The 27342-nt window shown below is 40.4% G+C and overlaps 1 protein-coding gene and 1 non-coding gene across 2 annotated transcripts in view; one reads left to right on the top strand and one right to left on the bottom strand.

Moving 5' to 3' along the window:
* The window catches only part of SHC3 (SHC adaptor protein 3), a 293940-nt gene that overhangs the window by 191632 nt on the left and 74966 nt on the right, over positions 1–27342 (bottom strand). The gene's annotated exons all lie outside the window — the stretch shown is intronic.
* Positions 1989–2095, top strand: LOC111748388 (U6 spliceosomal RNA). Its single transcript, XR_002784143.1, has one exon. It is a non-coding gene; the product is annotated as a U6 spliceosomal RNA (small nuclear RNA).

Genomic DNA, 27342 nt, shown 5'->3' on the forward strand with positions numbered 1-27342 from the left:
AAAGACTTCACCAAAAGAGTAAAAAGCTTACCTACAGACTGGGAAAAAGCCTTTAGCTTTGACATTTCCGATCAGCGCCTGATCTAAATCTACATGATACTGGAAAAACTCAACTACAAAAAGACAAATAACTCAAAAAAATGGGCAAAAGACACTTCACTAAAGAAGACATTCAGGTAGCTAACAGACACGTGAGGAAATGCTCACGATCATTAGCCATTAGAGAAATGCAAACCAAAACTACAATGAGATTTCATCTGACTCCAACAAGGCTGGCGTTAATCCAAAAAACACAAAATAATAAGTGTTGGAGAGGCTGTGGAGAGATTGGAACACTTACACACTGCTAGTGGGAACGTAAAATAGTACAACCACTTTGGAAATAGATTTGGCACTTCCTTAAAAAGCTAGAAATACAACTACCATACTATCCAGCAATCCCACTCCTTGGAATATATCCTAGAGAAATAAGAGCCTGTACACAAACAAATATGTGCACACCCATGTTTATTGCAGCACTGTTTACAATAGCAAGAAGATGGAAGCAACCAAGGTGCCCATCAACGGATGAATGGATAAATTATGGTATATTCACACAGTGGAATAATATGCATCAATAAAGAACAGTGATGAATCTGTGAAACATTTCATAACATGGAGGAATCTGGAGAGCATTATGCTGAGTGAAATTAGTCAGTTGCAAAAGGACAAATATTGTATAAGACCACTATTATAAGAATTTGAGAAAGAGTTTAAACAGAGAAGAAAATATTCTTTGATGGTTACGAGAGGGGGGAGAGAGGGAATGTGGGAGAGGGGTATTCACTAATTAGATAGTAGATAAGAACTACTTTAGGTGAAGGGAAAGACAATACACAATACAGGCGAGGTCAGCACAACTGGACTAAACCAAAAGCAAAGAAGTTTCCTGAATAAACTGAAAGCTTAGAAGGCCAGCGTAGCAGGGGCAGGGGTTTGGGGACCATTTTTTCAGGGAACATCTACATCAATTGGCATAATAAAATCTATTAAGAAAACGTTTTGCATCCCACTTTGGAGAGTGGCGTCTGGGGTCTTAAACATTAGCAAGCAGCCATCTAAGATGCATAAATTGGTCTCAAACCATCTGGGGCAAAGGAGAATGAAGAACACCAAGGATTCAAGGTAATTAGGAGCCCAAGAGATAGAAAAGGCCACATAAACCAGAGACTACATCCGCTTGAGACCAGAAGAACTAGATGGTGCCCAGCTACAACTGATGACTGCCCTGACAGGGAACACAACAGAGAATCCCTGAGGGAGCAGGGGAGCAGTGGGATGCAGACCCCAAATTCTCATAAGACCAGACTTAATGGTCTGACTGAGACTAGAAGGACCCCAGTGGTCATGTCCCCCAGACCTTCTGTTGGCCCAGGACAGGAACCATTCCCAAAGCCAACTCTTAAGACAGGGAGTGGACTGGACAATGAGCTGGAGAGGGACGCTGGTGAGGAGTGAGCTTCTTGGATCAGGTGGACACTTGAGACTATGTTGGCATCTCCTGCATGGAGGGGAGAGGAGAGGGTTAGAAGCTGGTGAGATGGACACAAAAAAAGAGAGTGGAGGAGGGAGCGGGCTATCTCATTAGAAGGAGAGCAATTGGGAGTATGTAGCAAGGTATATATAAGTTTTTGTGTGAGAGACTGACTTGATTTGTAAACTTTCACTTAAAGCACAAGAAAAATTAAAAAAAAAAAGATTCCTAAAAAAAAAAAAAAAAACCTAAATTATCAGAGAAACCCAAATTTAAGACCCTCAGAGCATTTTTATGAGGTGTTTCAGTGGTAGAATTCTTATTTTCGTGCAGGAGGCCTGGGTTTGATTCCCAGATAATGCACGTCTGTCAATAGAAGTTTGTGTGTTGCTATGATGCTGAGTGGAGCTTCTAGTCTACAATGGACCGGTAATAAAGGCCTGGTGATATACTTCTGAAAGTCACTCTATGGATAGTGTTCACTTCAGCAGCACATATACTAAAACTGGAACGATACAAAGAAGATTAGCATGGCCCCTGAGCAGGGATGACACGAAAATTCGTGAAGCATTCCATATTTTTCTCTTCCAAGGCCAGCATAGCAGGGGCAGGTGTTTGGGGACCATGGTTTCAGGGGACATCTAGGTCAATTGGCAGAATAAAATCTATTAAGAAAACATTCTGTATCCCACTTCGGAGAGTGGTGTCTGAGGTCTTAAACATTAGCAAGCGGCCATCTAAATGCATCAATTGGTCTCGACCCACCTGGAGCAAAGGAGAATGAAGAACACCAGAGATAAAGGTAATTATGAGCCCAAGAGACAGAAAGGGCCACATAAACTAGAGACTACATCGGCCTGAGGCCAGAAGAACTAGATGGTGCCCAGCTACAACCAATGACCGCCCTGACAGGGAACACAACAGAGAATCCCTGAGGGAGCAGGGCAGCAGTGGGATAAAAAAAAATGCAGACCCCAAATTCTTATAAAAAGACCAGACTTAATGGTCTGACTGAAACTAGAAGGACCCCGTAGGTCACGGTCCCCAGACCTTGTGTTAGCCCAAGACCAGAACCATTCCCAAAGCCAACTCTTTAGACAGTGATTGGACTGGACTATGGGATAGAAAATGATACTGGTGAAGAATGAGCTTCTTGGATCAAGCAGACACATGAGACTATGTGGGCATCTCCTGTCTGGAGGGGAGATGAGAGGGCAGAGGGGGTCAGAAGCTGGGGGAATGGACACGAAAATAGACAGTGGAGGGAAGGGGTGTGCTGTCTCATTAGGGGGAGAGCAACTAGGAGTATACAGCAAGGAGTATATAAATCTTTGTATGAGAGACTGACTGGATTTGTAAGCTTTCACTTAAAGCACAATAAAAATTTTAAAAAATAAAATTAAAAAAAAACCCTATGGATCACAATGGTGTGATCTGCAACTGATCAGGGGGACGCTGCAGGACCAGGCAGTGTTTTGTGCTGTTGTGCATGGGGTCACCATGAGTCTGAGGGCCAGCGCAACAGCATCTAATAACAAAAGCAGGTCATTTGTGCAGTAGTGATGATTCACAGGTGAAAGGCTGTTTGTTTGTTTCGCTTCTTTGTAAAGATGTAAGTAAAAATAAAAACAGCATGTTTCCAGCCTAAGTACTCTGTGGAAAGAACAGCTGTGGCTGAGATCTGAAGAAATGTGGTAATGCCGTTTCAAATGTAAACTACATTACTGTTTCAGAGTAAAATGGAAGCAAGTACAAAAATCCACGGGAGACAAAAGCCAGTGTGAAGGTAGGGATCACCGAGTCCTGACTCAGAGGAGGAAGCTCTGCTGCTAGCACTGGGACTCGGACAGGTTGCTCAGTGTCTCCATTTAAAGTGATCCCTGAAAACTTCCTTTCAGATTTAACTTCGCTTTGGCTTTTGACCTGTCTGGAGTATGGGAACCACCTTCTTTACTGAAAAACTTGTTTCCCTGTGTGTATGTTTGGGAAGACATGCTATTCAAGAGGTGATTTTTCTGTTTCATTGTCCTTTGAAAAATGAAAAGTTTTTACTACAATTTGATCCAAGAGGAGCAAGCGAAACAATACAAAAACATACAAAGAAATCCTTCATCATCTCCTTCTCTGAGCCAAAGTTAAACCCATTGCCATGGAGTCAGTTCTGACTCCTGGCAACTCCATGTGTATGACAGTAGGACTGTGATCCATAGGGTTTTCAGTGGCTGGTTTTTGGGAAGTATATTGCCAGGCCTTTCTTACACGGTGCCTCTGTCTCCAACCTTTCAGTTAGCAGCAAGAGTTTAACAATTTATGCCAGCCAAGAACTCCTTCTTCCTTTACCACCTCCATTTAAGTCCACAGCTGGGGTAGGCATCACCCTTGTTCTCAAATTTCTAGGAGAGGATACAGTCTGTCCCCAGATTACCAATGGGTTCCATTCCTAAATCTGCTTAAGTTGAATTTGTACATAAATCGAAACAGTTATGGTTCCGCATTTCACATCAGGTAGTCAAATGTTTAGTCAAATGTTTGTCTTCTTGTTGTTGTTAGGTGCTGCAGAGTTGGTTCTGACTCATAGGGACCCTATATACAACAGAACAAAATACTGCCCTGTCCTGTGCCATTCTCACAATTGTTGCTATGTTTGATATTGTTGCAACCATTGTTTCTATCCATCTCATCGAGGGTTTTCCTCTCTTTAGCTGACCCTCTACTTTATCAAGCATGATGTCCTTCACCAGGGACTAGTCCCTCATGATAACATGTCCAAAGTACGAGAGATGACGACTCGCTATTCTCATTTCCAAGTAGTATTCTGGTTGTACTTCTTCCAAGACAGACTTCTTCATTCTTCTGACAGTCCATGGTATATTCAATATTCTTTGCTAACACCACAATCCAAAGGCATCAATTCTTCTTCAGTCTTCCTTATTCATTGTCCAGCTTTCATATGCATATGAGGTGACTGAAAATACTATGGCTTGAGTCAGGCATGCCCTAGTCCTCAAGGTGACATCTTTGCTTTTTAACACTTTAAAGAGGTCTTTTGCACCAGATTTGCACAATGCAATCTGTCATTTGATTTCCTGACTGCTGCTTCCACGGGTGTTGATTGTGGATCCAAGTAAAACGAAATCCTTGGCAACTTCAACCTTTTCTCCATTTATCGTGATGTTGCTTATTGATCCAGTTGTGATATATTTGTTTTCTTTACGTTGAGGTGTAATCCATACTGAAGGCTATGGTCTTTGATCTTCATCGGTAAGTGCTTCAAGTCCTCTTTGCTCTCGGCAAGTAAGGTTGTGTGTCATCTGCATATCGCAGGTGGTTAATGAGTCTTCCTCCAATGCTCATACCGACTTCTTCATATAGTCCAGCTTCTTGGATTATTTGCTCAGCATACAGATTGAATAAGTATGATGAAAGGATACAACTCTGACACACTCCCTTCCTGACTTTAAACCCTTGTTCTGTTTGAACCACTGCCTCTTGGTCTATGTGCCGGTTCTTCATAAGCATATTAATTGTTCTACAATTCTCATTCTTCTCAACATTATCCATAATTTGTTATGATCCACACAGTTAAATGCCTTTGCATAGTCAACAAAACCCGGGTAAACATTTTTCTGGTATTCTCTGCTTTCAGCCAAGATCCATCTGACATCAGCAATGTTACCACTTGTTCCACGTCCTCTTCTGAATCTGGCCTGAATTTCTGGCAGTCGAGGTACTGCTGCAACTCTTTTTGAATGCTCTTCTGCAAAATTTTACTTGTGTGTGATATTAATGACATTGTTTGATAGTTTCTGCATTTAGTTGGATCACCTTTCTTGGGAATAGACATAAATATGGATCTCTTCCAGTCAGTTGGCCAGGTAGCTGTCTTCCAAATTTCTTGGCATAGAAGAGTGAGTGCTTCTAGTGCTGCATCCATTTGTTGAAACACCTCAGGTGGTATTTCATCAATTCCTGGAGCCTTGTTTTCACCAATGCCTTCAGTGCAGCTTGGACTTCTTCCTTCAGTATCACTGATCCCTGCTCATATGCTACCTCCTCAAATGGTTGAACTTTGACCAATTTTTTTTGGTATAGTGACTGTGTATTCCTTCCATCTTCTTTTGATGCTTCCTGCATCATTTAATATTTTCCCCATAGAATCCTTCACTATTGCAACTCGAGGCTTGAATTTTTTCTTCAGTTCTTTCAGCTTGAGGAGTGCAAAGTGTGCTCTTCCCTTTTGGTTTTCCATCTCCAGGTCTTTGCACATGCCATTATAATACTTTACTTTGTCTTCAAGAGCAGACCTTTGAAATCTGTTCAACTCTTTTACTTCACCATTTTTACTTTTTGCTTTAGCTACTCAACATTCAAGAGCAAGCTTCAGAGTCTCTTCTGACATCCATTTTGGTCTTTTCTTTCTTTCCTGCCTTTTTAATGACCTCTTGCTTTCTTCATGCCTGATGTCCTTGATGTCATTCCACAACTTGTCTGGTCTTCAGTCACTAGTGTTCAATGCATTAAATCTATTCTTAAGATAGTCTCTAAATTCAGATGGGATATGCTCAGCATCATACTTTGTCTCTTGTGGACTTGTTCTAATGTTCTTCAGTTTCAACTTGAACTTTGCATACGAATCGTTAATGGTCTGTTCCGCAGTCGGCCGCTGGGCTTGTTCTAACTGATGATATTGAGCTTTTCTATGGTCTTTTCCCATAGATGTAGTTGATTTGATTCCTGGATGTTTGTAGCTGTTTTTTTCTCATTTTGAGTCGTGCCACATCAGCAAATGAAGTGTCCCAAAAGCTTGACTCCATTCACTTCATTAAGGTAGAGTCTACTTTGAGGAGGCAGCTCTTCCCCAGTCGTATTTTGAGTGCCTTCCAACCTGATGGGTTCATCTTCTGGCACTATATCAAACAATGTTCTTTTGCTATTCATGGCTAAATTTTTTCAAAAAGTAGACTGCCAGGTCCTTCTTACTAGTCTTAGTCTGGAAGCTCAGCTAAAACTTCTTCTATGGGTGGCCCTACTGGTAGTTGAATACAGGCAGCATAGCTTCCTGCATTGCAGCAACACGCAAGCCCCTACAGTATGACAAACTGACAGACACATGACCAATCCCATTGGTGGGCCACGGTTACCTTATTTGGATAGTCCCACTCAATCACTTGGATGTGGTGACAAAGGCCACACAAAAGCAATCCATCACAATGCAAGCTGATATTTATTACTAAGTTTTGGTGTCCATAAACATGTGAATTGTCTCCATTTATCATTTTTTTTTTTTTTTTACTTTTAATAAGACTGTGAAGTTTCCTTTATACATATCTTGAACTTTTCTTCTTCATTGTAGTCCATGGCATTTTTCCTTTAATTGTGGCCACCATTGGGGATGGGAATTTGATTTGTCCATTCCGTGTCTATCTGGTTTTTGATAGCAGACAGAGAATCTATTGATTTGGGGTATAAATAGAAAGCTCAGACAATGAGCTCAAGAAAAGAGTGTATGCAGCTGTAGAATTATTTATGAAAGCTGGGCAATGGAGCCCAGAAACCCTCCCATAGCCAAGTTCAAAGTGCCAAAGAGACTGAAATACAAAAGAAAGTGCAAAGTCTTGGAAGACTAACCCAGGAAAAGTTCCTATATCTGCCTCATAGAAATTCTAGAAAAATATCAAAAAAAAAAAAAAATAGACGTGAAAAATGTTTAAAAACTAATAGAATGAAATGTTTGGTGCTGGATAGAGACAAGAGTGTTCATGACTTCTGGGCTCTGAGGAGAAATGAGTAAAAGGATCTGCAAGTTGACACATGGTGGCTTAATTTCAGGACAAGGGGATCAAGACAAAAACATCCCAATGCATCCAGTGAGGGAAAAAGCACAGGTTACTTAGAAAGGAGGGAGAATTGGAGTAGCATTAGCATTCTATTTCAGCACCAAACAAATCAGTTGCCATCAAATTGACTCCTACTCATGGCGACACCAAGTGGGTCAGAGTAGGGTTTTCATAAGTAGATAACCAGACCATTCTTCCAAGGTCCCTCTGGGCAGACTGAAACCTCCAACCTTTCAGTTAGCAGCTGACCATGTTACCCGTTTGTACCACCCAGGGACTCCCAGCACCAAATACATGAAGACAAATAACATCTTCAAAAGTCTGAAGAAGAGAAGTATTGAAACAAGACTCTTACATCCACCTAAAGTAGCATTCAAGTGGGAGGAGAAAGCAAAGACTCAGAAATTTAACCACCCACAGATGCTCACTGAAAGAATCAGTCTGGGAAAACAATGAGTACAAAAGAAAGGGGGATATAAGCTACAAGAAACAATGATAAGAATCAACAAAACTTATAGGTACACTTTACTCCTTAATAATTTTTGATACTTGACTTTAAATATATGTTTTTTTCAGGGATCTGGGACTAAAATCTCAGAAAACCTCTGCGTGGATGGCAGGAGAGACATAAAGGTAAGATTGGGGAAGAAAAGGGAAAACATACTCAGGGCTGTTGTTTTTTACGGAGGTGGGTTGAGAACTGATTAAATTCCAGGCAGCACCAGAGAAACACAAGTTCTTCTGTGTGTGTCCAAAACTGAAACTGCTCTAGGAATCAGAGCAGAGTGATAGACTTCCAGCCGCTGGGGAGCAAAAGGCAGAGAAAGAGAAACAGCCCAGCCAGCAAGAGGAGGGGGAGCTGGGCAGGGGGAGGCACAAATGCATGGCAAAGAAAAAATATAAACCAAAAGGCGGGTAATAGTTCCAAACACCGCAATAATCCCAGTCATTAGGAATGGATTAAGCACCCAATTAAAAGTCAAAGACTTTCAGGCTAAAAAAAAAAAAATGTGCTAAACAAGGTGATAGAGAAAAGTTGAAAATACCAAGAAGATGGAACATATTCTATATCAGGCAAGCATTAACTAAAAGAAAGCAGAAATATAATGAATAATTATTTATCTCATTTACAATAGCAAAAAAAGAAAAAGCATAAAAGAGACTCAGCAAGAAATGTTCAGACCGACATGAAGAAAGCTTTCATGTCAGATGGCGGGCATAAAGAAAACCTGCATACAGGCAGTCCCCAGCTTACAACATGGCTCCGTCCCAATGACTCTGTCTTAAGTTGGTTCTAACATAAGTTGAATGCCTCTTTTTTTTTAATTTTTGTTATTATTGCCTTTTATTATCAGTATTTTTATAAATCTGGTCTTTGCCTTTGGGGGTTGGAAACATTACATACAAACTGAAATATTTTAATACATACATACATACGTAAAAAATACACAAATCATAAAAATTTATACTGACCATGAAGAAGAGTTGGAAGACAAAGGCGTACTGTCAGTTGTGGTAATAATTCCACTTGTGAAAGGTTCTGGATCACCTGAAGTATCCCTGGGAATGGGTGTGGCGTTTCTAGTCAGCTAATTAGTGAGAGTTGTCTGCATGGTCCTTTTCTTTTACTCTTTATATATTTTTCAGTAACAACCCTGCTTTTCCAATCTGCCTATAGATTTTAGCAAAGCAATCAGTGTTTGAGTCCATGTTTTCAAGCAACTGAACCCCCTGATTTAATTTAGAAAATTAAATACATACAGCAGTGATTTGAACAGTAAATCATAAAATTGAGTATCTGTGCACAAACATCTGAGAATGAAAATATCAGCAAATTATAGGCTACAATATTGTATGTAGTACATATTACTAATGATAAGATGTACCAAAACCAAAAAATGGTTGTAAGTGTGCTTCCCTGTAAATTGAATACGTTGTGAGTGACTCTCTGAATATGGGAAGACATACTGTGTTTTCTGGACTGGAAGAGTTCATTTTAAAAGCATGCCAAGTCTCCCTCAAATTAATCTACAGTCTTACTGTGATGCCAGTTAAAGTGCCAACAGGATTTTTTTCCCCAGAGAGTGGCAAATTAATTTTAAAGATTGTATCATAAATAAAAATCCTTCAGAATACAACTATCTGAAGAAGATAAAAATAACAACAACAAAAAAACAGTTGCTATCAAGTTGATATCCAACTCGTGGCAACTCCGTGTGTATTAGAAAAGAACTGTGCTCCACAGAGTTTTCAATGGCTCGTTTTTCAGAAGTAGATGGCCAGATCTTTCTTCTGAAGCATCTCTAGGTGGACTCAAACCTCCTACATTTCGGTTCCCAGCCAAGTGGGTTCACCTTTTGCACCACCTAGGAACTCCAAAAATAGCAAGGAACTAGTTAAACTTATGTGATGTTGGCGTGGGAGTAGACAGATAAGGCAAGGGACTAGAATAGAGACCACAAAACAAGGCAACTGCGGGGAATCACTGAGGAAAATACGAGGCAGTCAAGAAATGTGATGATGTAATTAGCTACACATTTAGGGGGAAAAAAACGTATATTGAGACAGCCCCTCCCAGGGGAATTGGATATGGTGTGGTAGGGTGTGTGCTCCACCAAACTGTGATACATGACTGGCACACACCTTCCAGCATGCTCTGCCCTATGGGCAGCCCTGCCATCTTTACCTTATGCACAAAAATAAATCCCAAAAGGGTTAAAGAACGAAAGCTAAGAAACAAAATTATAAAAGCATTTCAAGAAAATAGAGAATAATATTTTCAATAACAAGACCCAAAACTCAAAGGCTATAATGAACTCATGAGAATTAATAATTTTCATTGAACAAAAAAATGACATGAATAACATTAAAAAACAAGTGGAAGACTGAGAAAAATTAAATTTAACAGACAAAAAAAAGTCTTAAAAAAATTTTTTTTAAATGAGCAAACAACATGAACAGAGAATTCACAGACGATGAAGGACAGCTGCCAACATACATTTGAAAAGACTAGTGATCAGAGAAATTAAAATTAACACCAGAGAGAGATATACTTGGTCACCCAGCAAAATGGCCAAGTCGGGTGAGGATGCAGGAAAATGGGCCCTGAGACAATTTTGGAGAGAGTGTAAATTGGTGAAAGCTTTTTGGAAAACTATTTGGAAATAGCTATGGATATTAAAAAAATACTTGCTCTTTGATTGAATAATTTTATGTCTAGGGTTCTATTTGTAGGAAAGAAGCCCTGGTGTTGCAGTGGTTAAGAGCTATGGCTGCTAACCAAAAGGTCAGCAGTTCAAATCTACCAGCCGCTCCTTGGAAACCCTGTGGGGCAGTTCTACTCTGCTCTATAAGGTCGCTTATGAGTTGGAATCAACTCGATGGCAACAGGTTTCTTTTGGTTTTGGTTATGTGTAGGAAAACATTCCCATAAGTGCATGGAATTGCATTTGCAAAGATATTCATTGATTCAAGGCCTGTAAGTGTGAAAGACTGAAGTTGTCAAGGATTTCTTTTTACTTGGATCCATAATCAACACCCATGGAAGCAGCAGTCAAGAAATCAAAAGACACACTGCATTGAGCAAATCTGTTACAAAAGACTTCTTTACAGTGTTGAAAAGCAAAGATGGCACCTTGAAGACTAAGGTGCAGGTGACCCAAGCCATGCTGTTTTCAGTCACCTCATATGCACAGGAAAGCTGGACGATGAACAAGGAAGACTGAAGAACTGACACCTTTGAATTGCAGTGTTGGCAAAGAATATTGACTCTACCATGGACTTTCAAAAGAATGAAGAAATCTGTCTTGGAAGAAGTACAGCCAGGATGCTCCTTAGAAGCAAGGATGGTGAGACTACATCTCACTCACGTACTTTGGACATGTCATCAGGAGGGACCAGTCCCTGGAGAAGGGCATCATGCTTGGTAAAGTGCAGGGTCAGCAAAAAGGAGGAAGACCCTCAATGATATGGATTGACACAATGGCTGCAGCAATGGGCTCAAACATAATAACTGTGAGGATGGCACAGGACTGAGTAGTGTTTCCTTCTGTTGCACATAGGGTTGCTACGAGTTGGAACCAACTCTGTGACACCTAACAACAACAACAAAGTGTGAAAATTCGAAACCCACCCAAAAAAGTCTATCAGTAAGCAGGTAGTTAAACAATTAGGACAATCCAAACTATACTCCTAGTGCAATCATTTTTTAATTGATGCATACTTATAGTCTCCAAGAAACAGTCTCACTTCCACCCCCTTCTATTGGTTAAAGCAAGTCACAGGGCAGCCCAGATTCAAGAGAAGGGGACTACACAAGGGTATGAAGACGAAGAGGCGTGGTTCATTGGAGCCACCTTTGGGACATGTTTCCAGAGTCCATGAGGGTACAGACAGGACACTAAGATGGGGCAGATGCTGTGCCTGCGCCTGTGCGGAGCAGAGTGAGAGTAGTAATGGTGGGAAAGCATGCTTTTATCTCTTGTTTAAATATTTTACAACAAGAATGTGTTCATGTATTACTTGTACAATTACAAAATAATGAAAAACTAAAATATTTCCCACTAAAAAACAAGACTATGTTTAATAAAACTGGACCTCATATTGTCATGTCAAATTGATCACAACGTGACAAAAACATCCAGTGACTCTAGTGACCTCCCAGCTGTAATGTGAGCCAAGGATAATGGGTACAAGGAATCTGCAAGCTCCCTCCTCATGACCCACTTGAGAATCACCTCATTCTGATGACACCATTGGGGAGTAAAGTGGAGTCAATGAGACTGTTCGTACCCACCCTCTCTGACTGAGTCTCTGAGGTAGGCTACTTCTCTAACAGACATCAGGGATGCCCAGGCATTGAATTCCATCCCTGGCCATAGTAGGATTGGTTGGGATGGCTGAGTGATCCCAATCAAGCCAAGGAGTCACAGCCTCAGAGTTTTTACTGGAATTGCCTGGGCCGTCTACTGTCTAGGAGAGAAGAGGTCAAACACTGTTCTGGGAGTTATACAGCTGACGGTAAGTGGCTTTCCAGCTCCTTCAGTTACTAAATTTTCCCAGCCAGAGGAGATTAGGAGAATGCACAGCACTGGCTCCTATATGATTATCAGTGGGGATTCCTAGCCTAGCGACTATTAGAGGCATCTCCTAAAGTTAAGTTTGAGCTATGCTGTAAACAGACCTGTTATTTTTTAAGCATGGTCCATACATGAGGATATAACATCCATACTAAACCTTGAGAAAAATCTATTATAACTTGAATATTTTATTATTAGCATATTGAGCAATTTACCTTTTGGGTTTCTGGGACTGGGCCAACAAGTCTCTTAAATGACTTTAAAATATTTAGATAATCATTAAATTATAGCTATTAATAATATAAGCATTTGTTGCTAATTATATTTAAAAACCTCTTGCATCATTCATACCATTAATTAATACACATTTAACTGCACCTATTAGGATGCACTTGCATCATTCATACCATTAATTAATACACATTTAACTGCACCTATTAGGATGCACTGGTAGAGAGAGACTGAATATGTCTCATATTGCCTTCAGCATACAAATAATCCAAGAAGTGATATGCAGATGATACAACCTTGCTTGCCAAGACTGATGATGACTGGAAGCACTTACTGGTGGAGGTCAAAGACTATAAAGAAATGAAAATTCTCACAACCTCAGTGATAAACATCATGATAAATGGTGAGGAAATCGAAGTTGTCAAAAATTTCATTCTATTTAGATCAACAATCATTGTTCATGGAAGCAGCAGTCAAATCGAATGATACATTGCACTGGGCAAATCTGCAGTAAAAGACATCTTTAAAGTCTTCAAAAAAAAAGATTTCACTTTGATGACTAAGGTGGGTTTGACCCAAGCTGTGGTCTTTTCAATTGCATCAAACGAATGCAAAAGTTGGACAATGAAGAACTGATACATTCAAATTGTGATGTTCAAGAAAAATATGCTGTGGACTGCCAGGAGAACAAGGAAATCAGTATTAGAGGAAATACAATCGGAATGCTCCTTAGAAGTGAGGGTGGCAAGACTTCATCTTTCTTACTTTGGGCATATCATCAGGAAAGACCATCTGCCAAAAAGGACATCATGGTTGGTAAATTGGAGGGTCAGTGAAAATGAGAGAAACCCTAACAAGACGGGCTAACATAACAGTCACAACACTGGGCTCAAATATACCAACAATCATGAAGATGGCACATAACTGGGCAACATTTAATTCTGTTATACCTAAGATTGCCAGGAGTCACAGCCAACTCAACAACAACTAGCAACATATTGCCTTCAAAGACTTTATTGTTTTTGTTTTTGGGTTTTATACATGCCTATGAAAAACTATAGCATGGGGCAAAAAAAAAAAAACTGTGACAAAGTGAGAATTAAAGATAAATTTCTGGGAAATCACGGAAAGGAACCATGGAACACCATAGATAAGAGCTCTAAGTAGAGGACAGTGGTTCTCAGAGTGTGGTCCCCAGGATAGCAGCATCAGCATCACCTGAAAATTTGATAGAAATGCAAATTCTTGAGCCCTACCCCAAAATTCTTGCAAGTCCTCCAGGGCATTCCGATGCCACTCAAGTTCAAGATTTGCCTGTATAGAGACTGATCTATATTTTCAATGTTCTCTATCTCGTTAGTGTTATACCCAAGCTACATAAGTTCAAATCTTTGTTCTTCCATTTAATAGTTGTAACCTTAGTTTTTCAGTTAGTTTTTTGTTCCTGTTGTTTTATTAAATTTCCTTGAACCTCAGTTTCCTTAAATACGAACACAGTCCTGGGACACCTGGTGACCTGGTGATATGGCAGATCTGTTCTTCTGAGACAGATAGGGTTAACTATGCTGGCAGAACAAAAGAGCTGTTAGAAGATTACCGTCTAGAAGTTGGGTAAACGAGAACCACACCTGTCAACATGAGATAAGGCTAAAACAACCCATGAATTACTACCTCCATCTGAGTGTTTTTCTAGTCCTTTCCCCCTTTACAGGCTCCACATGCACAGAAGAACAAAGTGTGACCGCTGTTTGACCTTCCTTGGCCAACCAAAGGTGTAGAAGTAGTGCAGAAGATCGGTGCGCCTTTGCTATATCACATAATAAGTGATCCCAAGGGCTGCCGAGAGGACTCCATCTGGAATATCTGCAGGTTCCATCTTGGATTTCAGGTGCGCTCACAACCTAATTAGTATGAACCGCCATTTTTAGAAGTACCCATCCCTTGGAAGAAACCCATTGAATATTCTTTATTGTCTTCACCAAACCCTTATAAGCCCTAGCCTTGCTTCCCTTTTCCAGTCAGTCTTTTGGAGAGGCACAAGCCCCCACTGACTCCTTTTACTTGTCACAGATAAAATAAACCTGTTAGAGCTGAACCCAAAAATTTGGGTGTATTCTTACAAGAGAAAGACAAGGACCCACTGAGTCCAGAGGGCCTCCGTGCCCACAGCGGTAACACTTCCACCTAAAGCCTGAGGAGGAGGAAGGGGCTGGATTCATGAAAACCCTGTAAAGTATTTCACACAACTCCTGGCACACTATGTGGCTTGAGATACTATTATTTGTGTGACTTTCCTTCTCCCTTTTCCTTTATCCAAAATCCCTGGGTAACGCAAATAGTTAATGCACTTATCTGCTAGTCAAAAGGTTGGAGGTCAAGTCCACCCAGAGGCACCTTGGAAAAAAGCACTGGTGCTCTACTTCCAAAAAATCAGCCATTGAAAATGCCATAGAACACACAGCTCTTCTCTGACACACATGGAGTCACCATGAGTCAGCGTCAACATGGCAGCAATTGGTTTTTTCCTTCAGCCATCAAGCTTTCCTAGCCAGAAGAGGTTAGGAGAATATGATTACCTCTGTGATTACCACCAGTTCTTACAGGCATCTTGATACATGTGGCTGAGGGCTCAGATTCAGTTCACACTTCACTAAAATGGTGAGCCTTTCCATATATTATTTCCTCAAACTCTAAATTGCCTTGAGGATCACGGGAGATCATGGCGAATTCCTATTTCCCACAATATGCCCTGTGTCCATGGTGACATATCGGTGACTAACCTCCCCCAACCCTGTTGGCTTCCTGCCTTTTCTGTTCCATTTGAGCCTACTCAGACTCACAGTTGCAGAGGAACTTCTTTGTCAAACTGCCTTTTACAAAATAATGGTCTTTGTCTTAGTGTTGTCGGCTGTTATCATTCTTTTATTATGTATTGAAGAAGCAGGCTTTCTCATTTATGTTCCTCTTCGTTCTGATGAATTTGAGTTTTCTTTCAGGGTCTTTGTGGGAGGCAGCCTTTCTCTGATAGCTCCTATTTCATGCCTATATACCCCCGTCATTTCTTTGAATTCTGCAGCGAGCTAGCTCAGTGTACTCTATCAGTGACATTTTCATTGCTCTTACGGTAACGCTTAATGTTTCTGCTTTTAACTTTTCTCATTCAGAAAAGCTAATTTTATTGTGTGCACTTACTGTGTTATTATCTTTAATAAAAGTGCTGCTTCTCATACTCCTTCACTTCCCAAAGAAAGCCTTCAGAAAAGTGCATGGGATTATTTTGTTTGAATATCATGATCTTGGATTTTCAGGAAGTCCATTTGACAACTTTGCCCCATCAATTTATGATTTAGAATGTTTTGCCTCTGGGTCTGAGCAGGTTCCAAATGGAATGAAAGGGGCAGGAAGCCAACAGAGCTGGGGGAGATTAGTCACTGATAAATCATATTTTATCTAACAAACTTTTAAGCACTGGGCTACCAACCAAAAGGTTGGCAGTTGGAGTCCACCCAGAGGCACCTCAGAGGTGATTTGCCTCTAGAACGTCACAGCCATAAAAATCCTATGGAACACAGTTCTACTCTGAAACACGTTGGGTCACCATGAGTTGGAATCAACTCCATGGCAATGGGTTTGGTTTTGGTACAGACTCTGATGGCTCTTGTCTCTCCCTGGGAGACACAGGGCTATGGCCATGAGTGGCCTGGTGACATTGGCACATCTGTCCTTCTACCTAGAGTCTGAGGAGGATGAAAGGGCTGGCTTCGTTGTTGGAGCCAGGACTACAGAAGGTCCTCCTGTGATCTGGGAATTACAGAGAGAGGGCCAGGGTCCAAGAACATAGAAAAATGTTGGTGTTCATGACTTGCAAGGGTCCAGGAGGCCAGAGATGGCTTTCAGCATCCACTTGATCCTGGGCTCTGAAACTGAAGCTGCAGGCCCAGAAATTAATCTTGCTCTTACCTCCTGCTTGGAACTCCAGAGCCCACGGAGCAAAGCCTTTTTTTGCAGGGTTAATGTTTCAATGTGCTTTGAAAACTGCAAAGCAATACTGAAATTAAAACTATGTCTCTCACTCTTCAGGCCAAGCTGCTACTATACCCTGAGGCTGAAACCCCCAATCAAAGCCCCTTCCCTTCCTTTCTTTGTCTTGCTAACCACAGGCTTGCTTTGAGCAACATTTTTCAGGAAGTTCCAGCAGGTGAGTGGCTCTGACCACTAAACCAGGCCAAGCTAGACCTTGGAGCATGCGCAGATTGAGGAGATCACGTCCTTCACCCAACCCCAAACCCGGCTGTCACTGGAAGATATTTCCCTGCCCACGGTTTTACCAGAACCCATCTTAGAAGCGAGGGGTTCCACCACATGGACATCCGATGGAAGATGATTCAACATCCAGACTTCCAGACGTGGACATGGGAGGCCTAAGGACGGAGAGTTCTGGGTACCAAACCCAACCCCATACACCATTGGAAATAAAAAGCTCTCCAACCCCCTCAGACAGGGAGCACATGGTCTTATGGTTGCTAGACCCGGTGTTGCTTCTTGTCTGTGCGGACAATAAACTTGCCACTTTCTGTTTCCCTTGCAATTAGTGTCCATCCTATTTAGATGGGTTTGGGGGTAACAGGACAGGACAAGAACCCAAGTGGCGTTCTGTTAAAAGGCCACTGAGAAGTGTCTAGACACATCAATACCTGTGCCGTCTCCTCCACTAGGGCCTCAGAGTGGCTGTGGGGCTCCTCCCTTGAGGCTTAGTGATTGTTCTTTGAGAGGGCCTCCTTCTGAGTTTTTTCACAGTGAGGATCCATTCACAAAGGTTCTTATGTAAAGAAAGACACAGGATAGCTTGAAATTTCATGAACCTGAGAAATAGTAGGGTCAATCACAATAAAATACATGTGCAAGTGCATACGAAGAGAAAGGCAAAGAATAAACAATATTGTCTTTTATTTAAAATAATAATAATCCAGACAAATTTCTTTCTTCATATTTTCTCTGCATAATTAAATTGCATCCATGCTTCTCTAGGTGCATTATGTGTGTAAAAGAGTGTGAGCGTGTGCATGAGAGCATGTGTGAAAATGTGAGGAAGTGTGAGTACATGTGAGAGTATGAGTGTGTGTGGGTGTGTGTGAGTGTGAGGGCGTGAGTATAGTTTGTCTCCATATGTGTGAATGTTTGTACGTGTGAGAGTGTATGAGTGTGTATGTGTGTTGGATTACATAAAGGAAGGACATGGAAAAAAAAAGGACCTGATGTACCCCAGGGAGTTGGATGAGGGGGAGGAGTGGACTTGTCCTTTTATTTCACACATTTCTGAACTGTTGGGTTATTTTTGGTGGTAAGTATGCATTATTCTCATAATAAATTTTTTTTAAATATTTGTATAAACATTATGGAAAATAATTTAGCCATAGATATAACCCACTGCCGTCGAGCTGATTCTGACTCATAGCGACCCTATAGGAGAGAGTAGAACTGCCCCAAAGAGTTTCCAAGGAGTGCCTGGAGAATATGAACTGCTGACCTGTTAGTTAGCAGCCGTAGCACTTAACCACTACGCCACCAGGGTTTCCCCATAGATATAAGGAGGCTCAAAATAGTTCTTTTCCTCCAGAAACTCCATGCTTCAAATTAGAATATAAGGAACTGTAATTAACCTCCCCCCCCAACCACCAGATAAAGCTTCTTGCACAAAAATGTTCTATCAACTGTTATTTAGTATAACAAAAATTTTAGAAACAAGTTAAAGGCCCCATGTCGTCATCAGGTAGTAATGAACAATACTTGATTACTGAGGAAAAGCTTGTAATAATATTCAATGGAAAAACAGAAACACAAATATATACACAGTATGATTGTTGAGTGCGCCAGTGTGCTATAATCTCTCTCACCAACTCCCTAGCTGCTAATGACATAATACCTACTAATGGAGACTAGATGAAGTATATGCCATAGGGGAGGTGACTGGTCTCTGAAGAAATAAAGAACTTTGTTAAGCTATCTTAGTGGGATAAAGGAGGAAGAACTGCTTCTGATGCCAATAAAATTTAGAATACCATCAAGAGGTGGTCACCCACCCTAAACAGGGACAATAAATGATGTCCATTGCCTGCCTGGAGGCTTCCATTTTTATTACCGCCTTTATACTTTTTTTTTTTTAATTTTTATTGTGCTTTAAGTGAAAGTTTACCAATCAAGTCAGTGTCTCATACAAAAATTTATATACACCTTGCTATATACTCCTAATGGCTCTCCCCCAATGAGACAGCACACTCCGTCCACTCTCTCTTTTCGTGTGCATTCCACCAGTTTCTAACACCCTCTGCCCTCTCATCTCCCCTCCAGACAAGAGATGCAAACATAGTCTCAGGTGTCTACAGGATCCAAGAAACTCTTTCTTCACCAGCATCATTTTCTATCCCATTGTCCAGTCCAATCCCTGTCTGAAGAGTTGACTTTGGGAATAGTTCCTGTCCTGTGATAACAGAAGCTCTGGGGGCCATGAACACCAGGGTCCTTCCAGTCTCAGTCAGACCATTAAGTCTGGTCTTTTTATGAGAATCTGGGGTCTGCATCCCACTGCTCTCCTGCTCCTTCAGGGGCTCTCTGTTGTGTTTCCTGTCAGGGCAGTCATCGGTTGTAGTCGGCACCATCTAGTTCTGGTCTCAGGATTATGTTGACTCTGCTTTATGTGGCCCTTTCTGTCTCTTGGGCTCGTAATCACCTTGAGTCCTTGGTGTTCTTCATTCTCTGCTCCAGGTGGGTTGAGACCAATTGATGCATCTTAGATGGCTGCTTGCTGGCGTTTAAGACCCCAGATGCCGCTCACCAAAGTGGGATTTTATTAATAGATTTTATCATGCCATTTGACTTAGATGTCCCCCGAAACCATGGTCTCCAAACCCCTGCTCCTGCTACGCTGGCCTTCGAAGCAGGAAACTTCATTGCTTTTGGTTTAGTCCAGTTGTGCTGACCTTCCCTGTATCGCGTGTTCTTTCCCGTCACCTAAAGTAGTTCTTATCTACTAATTAGTGAATACCCCTCTCCCACCCTCCCTCCCTCCCACTTCTCGTAACCATCAAAGAATATTTTCTTCTCTGTTTAAACTATTTCTCGAGTGCTTATAATAGTGGTCTCATACAATATTTGTCCTTTTGCAACTGACTAATTTCACTCAACATAATGCCTTCCAGATCCCTCCATGTTATGAAACGTTTCACAGATTCATCACTGTTCTTTATTGATGCGTAGTATTCCATTGTGTGAATATACCATAATTGATTTATCCATTCATCCATTGATGGGCACTTTGGTTGCTGCAATGAACATGGATGTACATATATCTGTTCCTGTAAGGGCTCTTATTTCTCTAGGATATATTCCAAGAAGTGGGATTGCTGGATCATATGGCAGTTCTAAGTCTAGCTTTTTAAGGAAGCACTGAATCGATTTCCAAAGTGGTTTTGCCATTTTACATTCCCACCAGCAGTATATAAGTGTTCCAATCTCTCCACAACCTCTCCAACATTTATTATTTTCTGGATTAATGCCGGCCTTGTTGGAGTGAGATGAAATCTCATTGCGGTTTTGATATGCATTTCTCTAATGTGAGCATTTCCTCACGTGTCTGTTAGCTACTTGAATGTCTTCTTTAGTGAAGTGTGTGTTCATATCTATCATGCATTTTTTAATTGAGTTATTTGTCTTTTTGTAGTTGAATTTTTCCAGTATCATGTAGATTTTAGAGATCAGGTGCAGATTGGAAATGTCATAGCTAAAAACTTTTTCCCAGTCTGTAGGTAACCTTTTACTCTTTTGGTGAAGTCTTTGGATGAGCATAGGTGTTTGATTTTTAGGAGCTCCCAGTTATCTAGTTTTTCTTCTGTATTGTTAGTAATGTTTTGTATACTCTTTATGCCACGAATTAGGGCTCCTAACCTTGTCCCTATTTTTTCTTCCGTGATCTTTACAGTTTTACGTTTTATATTTAGGTCTTTGATCCATTCTGAGCTTGTGTTTGTGCATGGAGTGAGGTATGGGTCTTCTTTCATTTTTTTGCAGATGGTGATCCAGTTATGCCAGCACATTTGTTAAAGAGACTGTCTTTTCCCCATTTAACTGCTTTGGGGCCTTTGTCAAATATCAACTGCTCATATGTGGATGAATTTATGTCTGGATTCTCAATTCTGTTCCATTGGTTTATGTATCTGCTATTGTACCAGTACCAGGCTGTTTTGACCATTGTGGAGGTATAATAGGCTCTAAATTCAGGTACAGTGAGGCCTCCCACTTTGTTCTTCTTTTTCAGTAACGCTTTACTTATCCGGGGCCTCTTTTCCTTCCACGTGAAGTTGGTGATATGTTTCTCCATCTCATTAAAAAATGTCGTTGGAATTTGGATCAGAATTGCATTAAATCTATAGATCACTTTTGGTAGAATGGACATTTTTACCATGTTAAGTCTTCCTATCCATGAGCAAGGTATGTTTTTCCACTTACGTAGGCTTCTTTTGGTTTCTTACAGAAGTGTTTTGTAGTTTTCTTTGTATAAGTCTTTTACATCTCTGGTAAGATTTATTTGTAAGTATTTTATCTTCTTGGGGGCTACTGTAGATGGTATTGATTTGGTGATATCCTCTTCGATGCTCTTTTTATTGGTGTAGAGGAATCCAACCGATTTTTGTATGTTTATCTTGTATCCCGATTCTCTGCTGAACTCTTCTATCAGTTTCAGTAGTTTTCTGGAGGATTCCTTAGGGTTTTCTGTGTATAAAATCATGTCATCCCAAATAGAGATGCTTTTCCTTCTTCCTTGCCAGTCTGGATGCCCTTTATTTCTTTATCTAGCCTAATTGCTCTGGCTAGGACCTCCAGCACAATGTTGAATAAGAGAGGTGTTAAAGGGCATCAGAGTATTATGCTCTTTTTATTTTTAATTTTTTATTGTTTTTTTGTGAAATTTTACATAACAAATTAGGATCCCACTTAATAATTTTTATACAACTTGTACCATGACATTGGTTACATTTTTCACAATATGTCAACATTCTCATTATTTCCGCTCTTTTTGTTGTTTCCATTAATCTAACTTCCCTGCCTCTCCTTAGCTTCTTTGTTTAAAGGTAAATGTTGACAGTTTGGTCTCACATAGTTGATTATTTGAGGGAGCGTAGTATTCACTGGTGATATTGTTTATTTTATAAGCCAATCTATTGTTTGGATGAAAAGTGGCCACTGGGAGTGGCTTCAGTTCCAAGTTCAAAGGATATCTTAAGGCAACCATCTCAGAGGCTCTTCTAGTCTCTACCATTCCAATAAGTCTGGTCTTTTGTAGGAATTTGAGTTTTGTTCTACATTTTTCTCCCTTTCTGTCCAGGACCTTTTATTGTGTCCCTGGTCAGAGTAGTAGGTAACTATAGCCCACTATCATCTATTTCTTCTGGTCTCAAGCTAGACGAGGCCGTGGTTCATAGAGGCTGTCAGTCCTGTGGAGTGGTTTCTTCTTTGAGTCTTTGGTTTCCTTCATTCTCTTTTGTTCTAGAGACCAATAATTGTATCTTAGGTGGCTGCTGGCAAGCTTTTAAGACCCCAGATGCTACTCATCAAGGTAGGATGTAAAACATTATCTTTATTAACTATGTGATGGGAATTTACTGAGCTGTCCCACAAGACTATGGTCCTGAGCATTTAAACCCAGTAATTCAATCCCATGAAGTGTTTGGTTATGTCTAGGAAGTATCCATTACTATGTCCCATATCTGGTTTATTAAATACATGAATATATATGCAACATACATAAACATGTGTAGACATATGCCTACACATACACCTGTACTTTCCTATACACATATATGCATACGTGTTACCTATGTAACCACACACATATTTCTTTGGTTGTTATTATTGTTGCTGCAAAATTGTATGATATAGCTTTATGAAAATTGTCCCTTATTCTTGTACACTTGGTATTGTTGTTAGGTGCAACTGAGTGAGTTCTGACTTATAGTGACCCTATGTACAACAGAACAAAACACTGCTATACTTGTTGCTATACTTAAGCCCATCATTGCTGCAACTGTGTCAGTCTATCTCATTGAAGGTCTTCCTCTCATTTGCTGACCCTTTACTTTACCAAGCACGATGTTCTCACCTGGGGACTGGTCCCTCATAATAGCATGTCTTGCCATCCCTGCTTCTAAGGAGCATTCTGGCTGTGCTTCTTCCAAAACAAATTTGTTCGTTCTTCTGGCAGTTCGTGGTATATTCAATATTCTTTGTCAACACCATAATTCAAAGCCATCAACTTTTCTTCTATCTTCCTTATACATTGTGAGGTTTCACACGCCTATTAGGGATTGAAAATACTATAGCTTGGGTTGGGCACACTTGGGTCAAAGTGATATCTATGCTTTTTAACACTTTAAAGAGGTCTTTTGCAGCAGATTTGCACAATGCACTAGGTTGTATGATTACTCGACTGCTGCTTCCATCAGTGTTGATTATGGATCCAAGTAAAATGAAATCCTTAAAAACTTCCATCTTTTCTCCATTTATCATGATGTTGCTTATTGGTCCAGTTGTGAGGATTTTTGTTTTCTTTATGTTAAAGTGTAATCCATACTGAAGGCTGTGGTCTTTGATCATCATCAGCAAGTGCTTCAACTCCTCTTCACTTTCAGTAAGCAAGTTTGTGCCTCTGCATAACACAGGTCGTTAATGAGTCTTCCTCCAATCCTGATGCCACATTCTTCTTCATATAGCCCAGCTTCTTGGATTATTTCCTCAGGATACAGGTCGAATAAGTATGAAGGAAGGATATAACCCTGATACACACCTTTCCTGACTTTAAACCATGCAGTAACCCCTTGTTGGTTTGAATGACTACCTCTTGTTCTATGTACACAGTTAAGTGTTCTGGAATTCCCATCCTTCATAATGTTATCCAAAATTGTTATGATCCACATAGCCAATAAAACACAGGTAAATATCTTTCTGATATTCGCTACTTTCAGCCAAGATCCATCTGACATCAACAACGATATCCCTCATTCCACATTCTCTTCTGAATTCGGCTTGTCTTTCTGGCAACTCCCTACTGATGTACTGCTGCAACTGCTTTTGAATGATCTTCAGCAAGATTTTACTTGTGTGTGATATTAATGATATTGTTCGATCATTTCTGCATCCTGTTCGATCACCTTTCTTTGGAATGGCACAAATATGAATCTCTCATCTGTTGGCCAGGTAGCTGTCTTCCAAATTTCTTGACCTAGGCAAGTGAGCACTCCAGTGCTGCATCTGTTTGTTGAAACATCTCAATTGGTATAACATTAATTCCTGGAGCCTTGTTTTTTTGCCCTTGCCTTCAGTGCAACTTGGATTTCTTCCTTCAATACCAACAATTCTTGACCATAAGCTACCTCCCGAAATGGTTGAACATCGATTAATTCTTTTCAGTACAGTGACTCTGTGTATTCCTTCCATCTTCTTTTGATGCTTTCTGGGTCATCCAATATTTTGCCCATAGAATTCTTCAATATTGTAACTCGAGGCTTGAATTATTCTTTTTCAGTTCTTGCAGCTTAAGCAATGCCCACCGTGTTCTTCCTTCTTGGTTTTCTAACTCCAAGTCTTTGCACATTTGATTAAAATACTTTACTTCGTCTTCTCGAGCTGCCTTTCGAAATCTTCTGTTCAGCTCTTTCACCTTTTTTTCCATCTGCTTTAGCTGCTCTATGTTCAAGAGCAAGTTTCAGAGTTTCTTCTGACATCCTTTTCAGTCTTTTCTTTCTTTCCTGTCTTTTTAATGACCTTTTTCTTTCTTTATGTCCTTGATATCATCCCACAACTCATCTTGTCTTCATTCATTAATGTTCAATGCATCAAATCTATTCTTGAGATGGTCTCTAAATTCAGGTGGTGCCATGGATTGAATTGGATCCCCCAAAAATGTTTGTCAACTTGGCTAGACCATGATTCCCAGTATTGCGTGATTGTCCATCATTTTGTGATTTCATGTGTTTTCCTATGTGTTGTAAAACTTACTTCTGTGCTGTTATGAGGCAGAATTACTGGCAGTTATGTTAATTAGGCAGGACTCAATCTACAAGATTAGGTTGTGTCTTAAGTCAATCTCTTTTGAGATATAAAAGAGAGAAGCGAGCAGAGAGACATAGGGATCTCATACAACCAAGAAAGAAGCACCAGGAGCATAGCTCTCATCCCTTGGAACCAGGGTCCATGTGCTAAGAAGCTCCTCAACCAAGGGAAGATGGATGATAAGGACCTTCTCGCAGACCAGAGAGAAGTCCTTCCCCTGGATCTGGAACCCTAAATTCAGACTTCTTGCCTCTTAGATTGTGACAGAATAGATTTCTCTTTGTTAAAGCCATCTACTTGCATTTCTGTTATAACAGCACTAGATGACCAAGACAGGTGGGATATACTTAAGGCCATATTTTGACTCTTGTGGATTTGTTTTAATTTTCTTTAGCTTCAACTTGAAGTTGCATATGATCATACTTCTTAGTGTCTTCGTTTACCTTGGACAAGTTGTGCAGATTTCACCATATTGGGAACTGCCCTCTCCATCGTGAAAAATAACAAGTACCTACTATCTAGAAAGTGATGTCCCCCCATCCCTGGCCTATCCCTGGTAACCATCAAAGACCCTTGCTTTTTATGTGTATACATATTCTTGACTTTTTATAAAAGTTAAACCACACAATATTCATCCTTTTGTGATCGACTTATTGCACTTGCATAATGTCCTCCATATTCATCCATGTTATAAGCTATTTCTCAGACTCCTCATTATTCCTTATATTCATGTACTATTCCATTGTATTTATGTACCACAATTTATTTATCCATTCATCTGTTAATGGGCATTTAGGTTGTTTCCGTTTTTTGCTATTGTGAATGCTCCTGCAATGAACATAGGTGTGCATATGTCTCATCCTGTCACTGCTCTTTTATCTCTAAGATATATGCCTAGGAGTGGAATTGCTGGATCACATGGCATCTCTATTTCTACCTATCTGAGGAATTTCCATACCCTTTTCCAAAATGGCTGCACCATTTCACAATCCCATCAGCAATGTATAAAAGTTCCAGTACCCCCACAACCATTCCAGCATTTGTTGTTTTTTGTTTTAATCATTGCCATTTTTGCAGGGGTAAGCTGATACCTCATTGTAGTTTTGATTTGCATATTTCTAATGGCTAATGATCATAAGCATCTTTTTATATATTTGTTGGGCGCCTGAATGTTCTCTTTGGTGAAGTGTCTGTTCATGTCCTTTTTCCATTTTTTGATTGGAATGCTTGTCTTTTTGTTGCTGAGTTGTTGAAGTTTTCTATGTATTTTCAAGATTAGACCCTAATCAGATATGTCATTACCAGAGGTTTTTTTCTCAGTCTCTAGGTTTTCTTTTTGCTCTCTTGGTGAAGTTTTTGAGGGGCATGAGTATTTAATTTTTAGGAGGTCCCAGTTATATCATTTATCTTCTGTCATTTGTGCATTTTTAATTCTTTTGTGCTTAAAGTGAAAGTTTACAAATCAAGTCAGTCTTTCATACTAAAATTTATATACACCTTACTATATATTCCTAGTTGCTCTGCCCCTAATGAGAAAGCACACTCCATCTCTCCGCCCTCTATTTCCGTGTCCATTCAGCCAGCTTCTGTCCCTCTCTGCCTTCTTATCTCCCGGCCAGACAGGAACTGCCCACATAGTCCTATGTCTCTACTTGATCCAAGAAGCTCACTCCTCACCAGTATCATTTTCTGTCCCATAGTCCAGTCCAATCACTGTCTGAAGAGTTGGCTTTGGGAATGGTTCCTGTCTTGGCCTAACAGAAAGTCTGGGGACCATGACCTCCAGGGTCTTTCTAGCCTTAGTCAGACCATTAAGTCTGGTCTTTTACGAGAATTTGAGATCTGCATCCTACTGCTCTCTTACTCCCTCAAGGATTCTCTGTTGTGTTCCCTGTCAGGGCAGTCATCGCTGGTAGCTGGGCACCATCTAGCTCTTCTGATATCAAGCTGATGTAGTCTCTGGTTTATGTGGCCCTTTCTGTCTCTTAGGCTCATATTTACCTTGTGTCTTTGGTGTTCTTCATCCAGAAGAGTTGAGACCACTTGATGCATCTTAAATGACCGCTTGCTAAGGTGAAGACCCCAGACACCACTCTACAAAGTGGGATGCAGAAAGTTTTCCTAATAGATTTTATTATGCCAATTGACCTAGGTGTGCCCTGAAATCATGGTCCCCATCCCCTGCCCCTGCTACGCTGGCCTTCAAAGCCTTCGGTTTATTCAGGAAACTTTTTTGTTTTTGGTTTAGAACCAGTTGTGCTGACGTCTCCTATATTGTGTGTTGTCTTTCCCTTCACCAAAAAGAGTTATTGTCTACTATCTAATTAGTGAATGCCCCTCTCCCTCCGCCCCCCACTCTCATAACCATCAAAGAATACTTTCTTCTCTATTTGAACTATTTCTAGAGTTCTTATAATAGAGGTCTCATACAATATTTGTCCTTTTGCAGCTGACTCATTTCACTCAGCATAATGCCTTCCAGATTCCTCCATATTATGAAATGTTTCACAGATTCATCGTTCTTCTTTACTGATGCATATTATTCCATTGTGTGAATATACCATAATTTATCCATTCATCC

This window comes from Loxodonta africana, chromosome 9 (genome assembly GCF_030014295.1).
Source record: "Loxodonta africana isolate mLoxAfr1 chromosome 9, mLoxAfr1.hap2, whole genome shotgun sequence".
Taxonomy (NCBI): domain Eukaryota; kingdom Metazoa; phylum Chordata; class Mammalia; order Proboscidea; family Elephantidae; genus Loxodonta; species Loxodonta africana.